The sequence below is a fragment of the Dermacentor albipictus genome, chromosome 4 (assembly GCF_038994185.2).
Source record: "Dermacentor albipictus isolate Rhodes 1998 colony chromosome 4, USDA_Dalb.pri_finalv2, whole genome shotgun sequence".
Taxonomy (NCBI): Eukaryota; Metazoa; Arthropoda; class Arachnida; order Ixodida; family Ixodidae; genus Dermacentor; species Dermacentor albipictus.
In genome coordinates this window covers 47,305,697-47,319,082 of record NC_091824.1, presented here as the reverse complement: position 1 = coordinate 47,319,082, position 13,386 = coordinate 47,305,697, and the positions used below count along the sequence as shown (strand labels likewise).

Below are 13,386 nucleotides of genomic sequence, written 5' to 3'. Positions count from 1 at the left end.
CTGTAATGGTATTGCACAGGCCCCACTGTGTTGCCCCTAATGAGCAGCGCCAGTAAAATCTCACCATTTTAAGACTGTGAGCACTATTATTCTTTGCGTTCGCTAAATGTCAGGAAACTAAAGATTTAGGACGACATGCGCTGTGAATGAAATGTGTCCCGCCTTCTGCTTGCTGCGCTGCAATTATCGAAAAATTTGAAGAAATAACTTAGTGCAGAACACAAACCTGGTTCGAGTGAAATTCGGCGGTTGAATGGTATAGCATCTACCTTGCATTTAAGGCTCACATAAACGTATAGCACACATATACACGAATATATGCGTGGCGTCACGGCGACGCCAACGGCGAAAATTCCACTGGAATGTCCATACAATTGCTATCGCAATAGTAGGCACGGGCACACGTGCAACGAAGCATTCACAGTTCCATTATTTACAATTGGAAATAGAGGATGACGATGATTAAAGGATAGTATTTGTCCTGCCACGTTGTCTTCCGTCCACTCTACTCGCAATCATATGCGCTGCTGTGCATCGAGAAACGCAGTACGGTCGTTTGTGTCTTTGCACTTCACAGACGCACGAGGACAAGGCGCCTCCCTGCTGAAACGGACCTGTCATTTAACTGCGATATAGCTATCAGAAGAACAAGCCTCTCATCTGCATATGATTTGTGGTCACGCAAGTGGTGTCTTAAGCAAGAATAGAGCCCTGGGTGGGCTGCAAGAGATTCATGTTCAGATTTTGAGTTCTCGTGAGCCTTCCTCTCTTTTACTACTGTCTTGTCACGCTTTCTCTCTATATTCACTTCTTCCCTACAGTGTAGCCAACCAAATATACCCTCGGTATAATTCTAGACAATTCTAGCGCAACAGCTTTGTAAATAAAGGCCCTGACTTTTGGTAAAGAACTAACGAAAGAAACGCCAACAAACGAACGCTAAAATCCCCAACGAAAATCTAAAGCCGAATTCAAAAGCTTTTCTTTTTTTTTAGTAGGTGGTGTTCGCGACTGGCCGGCCACCTACGATAATGATGTGCCAAACATTACGAGTGGCTGGCGTCTGATCTAATGGACAGTTCTGTAGTCTAAACGTTTTTGTGAGCACGGGCCGTACTAGCCTGACAAAAATGTTCCGCACAAGAAAATACCCAGCACTTTCCACCAGCGTCTCAGCAGTTTTAATGTACGGCAGCGAGTTGGGGCCCCTTCAGCTTTCTGTGCGGCACTGCTAACGCATAGCTATTACTTCTGCTTGGCGCTGTACTTGCGCTGGTTCGTACGAGTGCAGAGGCAATTCCTTTCCGGTATTTCTTTTCCCACTGCATAAAGTTATTCGCTTGCTATAGTGCCTGTTCCGACTGGTCTCTTTTCTTTATGGGCATCTTTCGGTGTGGCGCCCGTTCTAGAAGTTATGCACTAGCCAATCCAACATCGTGCTCAGCTGCCTCGTGCATTGCTTTCAAGAAAGGCGAAAAGGAAGCATTGCATTGCGCGCACTGCATACAACGACATTGCTAATGTTCGTTGCTAATGGCTGCTGAACAAAGGCCGCGTGAGGGCCGAGACGGAGCGCGAACAAAAAAAAAAAAAAAGAAAGCGCAACTAGCCTTACTCGATTAGTTGCCGTTCGTGTGTGCAGTTTGTCTGTACCACTCGTGTTGAGTGGTACGGAACTTTGCTGAGGGAACTTATTTACTTAGAATATATGGAACTATAGCGCCAAAGGAAGCTCCGCGGGCGCTTTGCTAACGTGGAATCGACTCGCGACGAAAGAAACCCAATGTCATACTGCACCGAAGTCGATGCCAACAATGCGCAACCCGCAAATATCTGCCGCACAGCAGAAGCCGTGGCTTCGAGCCCTTACGCGAAAACCGGGGCAAAAATAAGTCATGCCAGGGTCGCGCTCGATGAATACTGCCATTAACGGAACAAAACTTCTGGAGACGAAACGATGAGACGCAATTAGCCGTCGACTTCTATAGAGGGGAGCCGGCAAGGAAAGGGGATGCAATTAAGTGCCGTCCGCAAAAGCACCCCCCCGGGCGGGTTCTCCAGGCCGGGGCGCAAACACTGTGGCGCGGGGCTTCTGTAACGAATGGGTCCCGCAGAAGAAATATAATCAGCGGCCGTTTGCGTCCCGCGGAATGATTCTCGTCTGGTCATATACGTGATTTTACGCAGGGCGAGGGCAAACGCAAGGGGTTCCGGCCAGGGCCGCATTCAATTTCCATCCGAGCTCCACGCACACAAGACGCCGAAGGGGCCCCCTCTTCTCTATATCATTCGCTTCTTATCTCTCTCGCTTTTTTATCTTCTTCTTCACTTCTGATTTTGCTATTCTCCTCGTCGCTTTCTTGTTAACTTCTGGTCCTCCTATCCCTTTTGCGTTTGTCTGCGTTGCCCGTTTATATATCAAATAAGAGTTGCGTGCGCGTGCCAGGGTCTGCGCGAAGAGGCCATTGGTATAAGAGCGCCGCGGTGTCGGGGGGCCGGCGAGAGGCAGAGCGAGAGTGGACGGAACGGGACGATGATTCTGCGCCGTCTAGCGAGGAGGGGAGAGGGGGGGGGGCGAGGTGAAGGGGCGAGGAGTCCGCGGGTTGCACCCGTGCAAGTTCGGCCCGGACCGGCGCTCACGTACCGGCGTTATTTTCCCAGGACAGTACTTTGGCGCGGCCCTTCTGATTTCTGCCAACGTCCGCGGAAGAAAAACTGGCCACAAATAGGGCGCCGGCCGCTCGCACAATCTACGGGAGAAGGATACGTGAAGCGCGATACCCAGGGGAAGCAAACAGGGCCGAGGAGAAGTGGAAGAAGCAAAAATAACCGCGCACTATCCGAGGGCACCGCCGCGAAGGACGCTTCGGGTAAATAGGAAACAAGGAGAGCAAAATGAAGTGGTCAGCGCCGTCTCTTTCTCTCTTCCATCTATGGATGTGTATACGGCTATATATCTATCCTGGAACATATCCCACATATATAAAAAAGCAGTGCCCCAAAAGAGTCTGCGCGGCCCGGTCTTGTTAAATTGATTAGGCGAACGAAAGAAGGGTGCGGGAAGATTCCCTAAACATCCCGAATTGCTCCAAGAAGCATGGATGGCGAACGCGGGGGCCGAGACTCCCCTTATAAAGCGGCGGTCAGCGGCTTGGCAGGCTTTCTTGCCGTTGACTGAACGACGAAGCAAAGGAGAAAACAATCGTTTCTCGACTTGAAGCCGTACACGTGCGAGAGGCCGTGCTATCGACTCGGTTTGACGGCACCGAGCGTTTCGGCCGAGCGGGATCGGCGGTCCGAACAGATTACCGTCCAGATTTATCTTGAATGATCTCCTAACTCGACCGGCCAGTCCGTTCGCGTGCGGGGCCTGGGATGTAATGCGGAGAAAAGGGTTGGCGGGTTACGCGAGTTTGACGAGTTTACGAGACGGCGCGAGGAGCAGTAAAGTGATCGTGCGCAGATTTCTTCCGCGAAATTCTGACTCGTCTTGCTTTCCTGTTCCTCGATGCCGAGACTGACAAGAGCTCGCTTTGACGTTAACAGCCAATGCCGTGGCCAGTTTGAGGAAGTTGTCTACAAAACTTTTGAGGTGCTCGGAGTAAGTTGTTATTCATCTACAAATAAAAGTATCTAGCACCATTGCAGAATCCTTGCAGAAAGAGGACATATCTAAATACGAAAAGAATAAAACCACGAGTTCTCGTTCACGGTTTTCTTTTTGGCTAGATATCAGTGCTAAAGTTTTCACGTGAACCTCAATTCAAAAATTAGCGATGCAGCGTGAACTTATGTTACTGCTTCCTTCGTTAGGCGCCTGTGTTTCTGGAGGACAAGCGGAGCGGAAACAGTTCGTAATTTTTTTGCAGGAGCAAATTTGTTAGATGTTGATCTTTGCTGAAGTGAAGTGAGACGGACAGAAAGCTAGAATGCTAAATAACAATGGACAAGCTTGCTTCAGCCGCAACTCAGGGTTCTTTTACGCACATAACCTCATTTACAGTACAGTTGAAACTCGATTAACCAAAATGATGACCTCGCTCGAATTCGTTTCTTAAATTGGGAAGTTCGTAAAACTGAGACATAAATTTTCTGCTCCTTCGGAAATCTAAGATTGTAACGTAGCCATACGCGAAAGCTACCGCTGCATTGTATTTACCGCTAATCCAGCCATCGGTTGCACAAACCATGAAATAATGGAAGCACAATCCATGATATAATATAATATATCTCCCCGGACACCGAGACGCTCCTCTCACACTCAACGAAATTACTAAATTCTTCTACTTAGAGAGAAGGGTTTTCCCCCCGCCGCACTCCAAGTTAAGCAGGCCGCAGGTGGTCACACTAAGACTTCGGCAAACGAACTCATACCCAAATCCGGCGTCCCTTAATAGCATATATCCCGAGATTTATCCGAATTGTTCTTGTTTGGCCTGTGGTGAGGTAGCTACGTTGCCTCATATGCTCTGGGAGTGCGGGTCACTGGGCCCGAAGTTCACCAAGCAAGAGTGGGACGCGCTTCTGCGAAGTTCCGTCTTTGAGGCTCAAATCCTGGCCGTCCAGCGCGCCCGCGATCGGGCCGCCAGACTAGATCTGTCAGTCTCGTCGTGGGATTAGCCGGGTGCGCGTTTTATCGCGCTTTGCTGGACCAAATAAAGTTTATTCACTCAATCACTCACACACCATGATATAATGGATGCAACCACCACCGCCCCTACAGTGTCAGTGTTGACTCCGCTGTTCTGTGCATGGCGCGGCATGCAGCCTCTTCAAAATAACGGTAGGGCCATGGCTGGGCCACCTAGATGGTTTAACGTGATAGCTTTAGAGCGCACGCTCGAAGAAAAGCCCGCCTGTGTCAAAATCAGATAGAAATAACCATTTATCACTCACTTATTTCAGGAAAACCTTTGTCAATTCGAGTTCGGTCAAGTTAGTTTCGTTAATGCGGGTTGATGACAACATTGTACTTTATGGGCACCTGCCAGGGAATGGAAGTTTGTTCCTTAGATAGCGAACTTCATAAAATCGGGTTTTTCAGTGAAGCTGTATACTTCTAGCGTCCAAGGAAATTTTCGTGTCGTTGATGTAAGCAAAATACTCCCCATACATGGGCCAATTCTGGAGATAGTGCAATGCCGGGCCGACCCTCGGTGGAGGTGCAATTCGCCATTAAGGGGTCCACATACACAGCTTCGCTGGTCATTCTTCACAGAGTGGAAGGGCACTAAGATTTTTAGCTGTATAACTTAGATGGACTTCTTCAAAAAGCAAAATGGATTGTGAAAGTACACAATATTTAAAAAAATTTAATAATGGGGTTCTACGCGCCAAAACCACTTTCTGATTATCAGGCACGCCATAGTGGGGGACTCCGGAAATTTAGACCATTTGGAGTTCTTTAACGTGAACCTAAATTCAAGTAAACGGTTGTTTTCACATTCCGCCCCAATCGAAATGCGGTCGCCATGGCCGGGATTCGATCCCGCGACCTCGTGCTTAGCAGCCCAACACCATAGCCACTAAGCAACCACGGCGCGTTATAGGTATAGCAGCGCGCGCGCGCGCACACACACACACACACACGCACACACACGCACACACACACACACACGCACGCGCACGCACACGCACACACATATATATATATACATACATACATACATACATACATACATACATACATACATACATACATACATACATACATACATACATACATATATATATATATATATATATATATATATATATATATATATATATATAAGCTTTGCATTCGTATACAAGTTGTCTGAGCCACATATGTTGCGACGCATGACGTCGCAACTCTTCCACGTGAAATCCACTCGACCAATTGCCACGAATGGGCGCATACGAGCTGAGAATGTCAACACCACAAGCAACTGATAACTAGCTTAATCCTAGAGTTTCATGCGGGAACAGACCCCGCAGCTTCATCTTCACTTTCACTCAGTTCCTTTGCCTTTTCCACGTCATTTGAAAACAGTCGAGAGTTGTCAAACCATTAAGTGACAAAACTCTGGGGAATTAGGCCAGCTGTCCCAAACATCAAAAATAAACCACAACTACTAAGTAATGTCAGGGAAGAAAAAAATTAGAAATTTAAAACTTCGGAAGAATAAGAACATCCCGCCAATCAAGCATAGCCTGCTGTGCCATACGCACAATTCAAGCACAATACATAAGTAACACGATGAGGTAACTACAGCCCAGAGGTCTGGTCCCGTCCTATTACTCAGATTTTTGTGCCACTATCAAAAGAAACGCTAGCAAGTTCCGGCTTACAGATGCAGTCGGCCCGCGTCAAAGATATCGCATAATTTAATTGAACTCGCACAATGTTCGAAATTGGAACGAATAAGAGTCATTTCTTCAGCAAGAGCGCTCACCTTCCTCGACAACAGACGTAACGCCGTTCCTTCACTTGCAGAATTTATTGAATATAAAATTTTTGGAAGAATAGGCCATGAAACTTGCCAGCAGCTCACATGTGCGGCCTTCTTCGCACATGGGCAGTTCTTCGCAGCATGGCAGACGATTTTGCACTGGCTAAGTAACGAGTTTTCTAGCACACAAAATTTGAAAGAAATGTACGTAATTCTTGTTTGCGACAATCTGACTCACAACCTTATTCGCTTAGATCTCAACAGTCACATTAAATGACTTTGGAAATTTAAGCTCACAGCGATCTAACGGCGTAGTTGAATTAGCGAGCATCACAGTGTACTGCGGCTTCAACTCTCAACAACGAAGGTACTTCTTCAACCGCCGTACTTAGGAATGAGCAGAGTGGCGTGGACGCAATAGTCATGAACGTATGGGATTAGAGGATTATGTGACTTCAATGTATCAAGGCCAAGTTCTCCAGGAGCCATATCTCAGTATCAGGGTATGGCGTCTTTTGTTCCGAACAGAAAGATGTGAAGTGAACGACACACACTTGCGCAGACACTAACGGGTCTGCGTTACAAGTCAGTAGCAATAAAGTGATCGCTGCAGGGAGGGTTAATGGTGTTTAATCACACCTATGACGTTAACCTATTATTTGCTTGTAATACATAGCGTCATAATTGTCGCCACGTTGTTAAAGCAACGCCTGTGGTTTCAAGAGCCGTGTTTAAGCTAGCACGTTCATTACATTAAACGCTTGTACATCGAGCAGCTAAAAAACAGTTGCCAAAATCACTCAATTGCAGAGATCATCTTACCGTCACGTTCGACGTAAGCCCAATGTGCTTCCTATGGCAGCGCTTCATTTGTTCCAAGTGCTCCCATTTTTCGGAGTGGAAAATACCAGCATCTTTTACGTTGGACAATCCGAAGAACAGTGGGGCACCATGTTCCGCATCACACGTTCAACCGTCTACACTCCCCATCGATAATAAGTTAAAGAAATGGCTTCAGGAAACGATACGCGACACACACCCACCGGGACGACGTTCAACAACTCTATTTATGCGGTTGTTATGAGTGCCCGGCAGTAAGCGACGCCAACATTTCGCGCGCATGCGTAAAACGTTCGATCAGTGCCATTTTTGTTTCTTTTTGTAATAATTAATTTTCTTACAATCCCCTCGCTTTCAACAATCCGTTTCGCCCAGCAGACGATCCCGGCAATAGCTGCACGTAGGCTTCATGCAAGCCAGTCACGAAGGGAAAAAATAGTCACAGAACACAGCCTTAGCAGGTATTGAATACGGAAACAAAACAGGTGTTAATGTGACGTCTGCACATCTTGCCGTAGATTTGGCGGGAAAATTTTAAAGTGTATTGCTCGGACACTGTTTTTCTAATTTCGCTGCAAAATATTCATCCGTTGAAGACCATTTTTTAAAGCAGCACCCATTCGAGAAGGAAGTGGCGTCGATATTAATTGGCTGATTAATTAATTTTGACTTGTCACCACAATTCTGCCGTGTAAATCGAGGAAGCGGATTCAAGAGGCGTCGCTTGCTAATACACTACCTGCCTTCCATTAAAGAAAAGTAAACCAACAGTGCAACGAATTTGGCAACTTGTGCATTGAAAACAAAGATCACAGAAATGAAAATTTACTACATTCTTACCTTTTACGTACCAAAACCACGATATGAATAAGTACGTAGTGGGGGAGATTCTGGCATTAATTTTGACCACATTTGGTTCCTTAATGTGCACCAAATGCACGGTTCACGGGTGGTTTTGCATTTCGCCCCCATCGAAATGCGGTTGCCGCGTCCGGGATTTGAACCCGCGACCTCGCTCGTGCTTGGCAGCACAACGTCAAAGCCACTACGCCACGACGGTGAGTGAAAAACAAATGAAAGTAACTGCGGTATAGTGAGTACGCGAGAGATAGCTGCCTAGTACTGAAACAAAAAACTGGAAAATTATACAGGGCTTATTGTAATATATACTGACATACGTGCGTCGTAACTTGACGCGTTCTATGTTAGAGACGGTCATGAATACTGTGGCATGCGGAGTTTTACATACTTTGGTGGGCTCACGAAGTAAGTTGAACATTTCAGAAGGTGAGTTCATTTTATATCACGTATTATAGACGTTGCTCTGTGGAACCATAATTTGTACGAAATTGACTAATTTGATATTGTGGGAAATTAAAATTGCAAATTGTAGGTGCCATGAAGTACGTAGGAATGCTGCCTCAGAAGTCTAACGCAACAAAATAATTCTCTCCAACTCCATCGAGTTTTTTTCGAGAGAGGAAAGCGGTAAACTACGGGACTCTTTAGTATTGTGTTGTTTTTATTTCTTTAAGCAATACAAAAACAAAATAAGCATTCTTAGAATTTAAGGAAACAGCTTCAGAATGTCACACTTGAGCAGTACAGAGCCCAACCTATGTAAGAACTTCCTGAAAAAATTTATTTAGAATATGCAAAGCTTGGGCCACACCATCTTACCTGCAGGGAAGAAATGAACAATCCATGGTAGGAATGGGTGATAGTGGCAGTTCGAAAAAATAAACAAGACGTTGTTCTAATGAACACTGTACCTAGGCTGTAACGTCAATGTCAAACATGAAACTCTGTTCCTGTTGTTCTGCTCTGTTCCCATGAAACTCTGTTTCTCCTATTTGCCTCGGCATTCGCAACTTGCAAATGGTATAAGTGCGGGGAATAATTATTGTGTCCACCTGGATGGAGAGTAAACTTGCCCACTCTTTCTTCTTGTGCTATGAAACTGCCCAGTGACATATAAAGTTTCGATGTTCTTAACTGTCCAGGCAGAGAAGAGCACGAATCTCTTTTTTGAAAGTCTCAAGACAATGATTCGCAGTCTCGAAGATGCATGTACCTTAGATACTATCTTAGACACTCTTTAGTTATCTGTATCATGATACGTCCGGCAAGACGTGTATCAGTATCTGTACTTCCGATATATGAAAGAATGTATCATTTATATTAAAATACACGATACTGGCGGCTATCGCAACTTCACAGTGCGGAACTATAAACGTTGGCTGAACTCCGCTTCTCAAGCTGATACTGCTACCACTAAGCCACCTGTATAAAACTAAAGGCAGAGACATTCTTTTGTCTTTCCGCCAGAGCTCTCGAGCGAGGGCAGGCGATAAGGTCTGCGCGTCCCTATTGGTGGAGCAGAGTCACGTGGTAGCTCTCGCACCGTCTCGACAAAAACGAGCGCGCGAGCGTTTGCATGCAGCCCACCTTTTTCCTTGATTTTTTTGGTTATTAGTTGCGTTGGTGCCATGACACTCGATCGTAGCCACAGTACTGTGCAGCGTACGCCAATGCGTGCGGCGTCTTTCGCAGACATTCTTACGCTGTGGTAGTGGCTGATGGAAGTTTACAACGAAGGTGTTTATGGCTAGGGTTCTGAGGATTCTTCACGTCCGTCAACAAATCTGTGTGAGCAAAAACGATCATCATCAGCAATAGCTCGTACCACTGCTCGTGCATTCGTCGTCGTCTATGACCACAGCTGGCTTGTCGGCGTCCCTCGGCGTAACCACGCGAACGCGCTCGTGCCACTGCTCGCGCGTTCGTCGTCGTCGCCTTCTTCCACAGTTGGCTCCCATGCCGCCCATGTTACATCTCCATCCTGCCAGTCGGTGTGGTGATTTCGGTCTCATTCTTTGCCTCAGCATATTGCGAAATGAAAACACTAATGTATATAACGAATGTATAACACGAGTGAACGCGGATGCGTAAAAATAAATGTGTTTGGTGCCTTTCGTCACGATGACCACCGATCAAGACAATAAATGTGTTCGTAACTCGGTGCGAAATTCTGTGTCACCTCTTTGTCGTGCGCTACACAGCTTCACTCCATGGTCATACACCATCACAAGGTGGAATGGCTCATGGTATTCTTTTGCGTGGTGCTCTGTTACGAAGTCTGAAGAATGTAAGGATGAGGTTGCCTTGCGTCCATAGTGGCTTTCATGCATCGGCATCATCACACATTACACATTACACATTTGAAGGATCTCGTGGACGTAAGTTTAGCTGTTGTGAACCAAAGCGTCAATGGCTCTGCTTCCGGGAGACTTATGCATAAGGCGGCTATTTTGTCTACGTAACTGTTGCTCGGAAGCGCCAAAAGAAAATATTGGACTACGTCACACGAAACGTTTTTGGGCTGCACACGTTGTCTCGTAGAATAAAAGTCGTAAAAGGATTGCACGTTAAGGAATGTGCCGGTAACGAATGCTTTACGCCAGCAGATAAGTAGAATATGAAAGGTCATTGTCGCTTTATGTGCTCTCAGTATTGTCACGTAGTAGCGACTGTGAAGAAATCAGCCAAACTGAGAAAGACGAAACTAGCGTTTTATTGGGCGAACTTGTGCCCTTAAAAACAGGCTACACTCAAAGAACGGCGACAGCGGCGAACACAGTCGGCGATCGTCGAAAATCTGATCAACGGGTCAGGCGCGTCGGCTTTTATACATCAATCGTCGAATGTTCCAGACTAATCACTGGGACCCACGTGCCTTCCACAAAGTTCTACATTATTCGCGTTGCGCACACATGCAATCAGATTACACAAGGTTCGGTCACAGACACTGGATGGAACCATCGATAAAATTCCAGAAACTTCACTCACATGCAAGCGCGTCTGCGCAGTGCGATAACATTTGTTAGGAGGTGAAACGTGTTGCCCCATGAAGACAAGTACATGTGTCAGTATACACGACGCGTGACAAAAAATGTCCCTACCAGCGTTATTTCTGCTGTACGGTGATCCGGTATTGCGGAAACAGTAATACGTTTACGAACAAGGTGAAACTCCACAACGGTATTTGCACCATCATGCAGAAATTTCTTATTGCCGTTCTTGTACTTAGATGGCGACCCGTTAGCTGGTCGGCAAGCAGAGCAACGACTACCAACAATTACAAGAGTGACAAGCAAAGATCACTGACAGCGCAGCGTATAAAGAGCTTTCATGTCAAGCAGCTGAAGCAACCCCAATGAATTCTTTCGGAATGAAATTGTTGTACTTTGAGCAAGGACGACAAACACTTTGAGATACTAACAAACATTTCATTCAAATGAAAGAAGGTTGGTCAGAGTTCAGAAATTTCCAAGCAAAAAATTTTGTGCATACGCATTTGCTGCTGCATTAAATAGACCTACAATAAGAAATTTGCGGATGTGTCGAAGTATCTTAAGATACAAATGGAAAGTATCATGTCGGATACAATAATTGCGGTATTATCTTGCATCTGTATCTCAAATACTTGTTGCCCGAGTATCTTGTATCGTATCATGATGCAATTGCAAAGTATCTTTGCCCAGCCCTGTCTCAAGATAACGAAGTTTCTCTCTGTTCCACACCATGACTTTTCCAGTCTATTTCCTGTAGCTCCTCCTCATTCGCCAAATGACGCTCGCTGTCGCGTCCCCCCCAACCCCCTCGCGCTGACTGGCTTTTCACTCATCTTCACTCGAAGTGCTCTTTAATTCTTGATGTATATTTCTTCTTGCCGCTTTAGGCTTCTTGGCCCTGTCTCGCTTTGGCTCGCGTCTTCAATTCTTGAAGACGTTTCTTTCTTGAAGACACCAAGATCACGTGCTTGAGCGAAGCTTCTGTCACTTTTCAGCATAGTGAGATGCATTTTCTGAGGCGTTTTCTAAGCAGTTGCTGTTAAATTAGGTGTTTAACCTTACCTTCGTCGGCACCGCTCACAAGCTAGTCTTCTCGGATGCGCACCCATCGGGGTTCACTTATATAAGTCAGTCTCTAATAAAATCTTTTTCAATTAGTAGAGAGTTCCTGCCCAGTTTTCGAGTGTGATATTTGTTCCTCCACACTTTTCCTAACTATGAATCCGCACAAACTCGTTCAGTTCGCCATTTTGCGTCTTAGACTTCTCAGCATGCCCTTGCCCATTGCATGATTTCACCGGCAAGCCTGTTAGGACTTTGGAGCTCCCTTTCTTTCGCACTTAACCAAGTCATTCGCGTGGTGTTGCTTATGGATGTGGACAGACATCACATGGGAGAATCGCCAATGTGAAGTCCCGGGGAGAACGCGCTATTTCACTGCGTTCACACAATGTGGCTTCGAGAAGGGTGTCCTTATTCTGTTGCTGCCTTGAAGGCTTCCCCAGTGGAGAGGTCCTTCCCTAGACACATGAGCTGCTTGCTTCACTGTTCATTGCGGATGTGTCCTATTGTGCATCTTTGGCGTTGGTTTGCTCCGATGGATCGGTTACAGAAGAAAACATTTAGTCTTAAGTTGTGAGAGGTTCACCCTTAAATGAACGATTTCTTACGTTGCCTTAATATTGCCGAGCTTATGCAACAATATCGCGCATGGAATACGGGAGGAACTGGACAGCGTTCCTTCCCTCCCGCCACCTATAGCTGTCCCACTCCACCCAAACTATCTAAAGGCGTAACGCGATTTGTTTTTGCACGCAGGCTTCAATAGGCCTACGCCTTCGGTGTAGTAAAGCAAGGAGGAGGAGACAAAGGAGAGGAAAGACAGGCAGGTTAGCCAGTGTAAGTACCGGCTGGGTACCCTGTGCTGGGGAAAGGGGTAAAGGGAATGAAAGGAGAAAGGAGAAGAAGAGGGAAAAAAAGAAAATTCGCACAGTAACGCGAAACTACGCTGTACAACGTTCAAAGGCGGTCGCACAATTCGCACGTCCTTAAAAACTTCAACAAAGCCCTTAAGGCCTTGAGTGCCGAAGCCCGTCTGGACCAATGTCCTAGAGCTTTTTCCCACTGTAAAGGGGCGATTGTCCAGTTTTGCGAGGGCGGTCACGAGCACTGTTCTTCGCACTGCGTAACAGGGACAGTCACAAAGGAGGTGTTCAATCGTCTCCTCGCAGCCGCAGGTGTCACAAGTAGGGCTGTCGGCCATTCCAATGCGGAATGAA

General features: G+C 46.3%; 1 long non-coding RNA gene across 2 annotated transcripts in view; it reads right to left on the bottom strand.

Annotated features, from left to right (window-relative positions):
- The window catches only part of LOC135915409 (uncharacterized), a 66,053-nt gene extending 58,587 nt beyond the window's left edge, over positions 1–7,466 (bottom strand). For both annotated transcript variants that reach the window (XR_011513865.1, XR_011513864.1), the window contains exon 1: positions 7,236–7,466. This is a non-coding gene — a long non-coding RNA (uncharacterized lncRNA). The remainder of the gene's footprint in view (positions 1–7,235) is intronic.
- Positions 7,467–13,386: the final 5,920 nt, after the last annotated feature.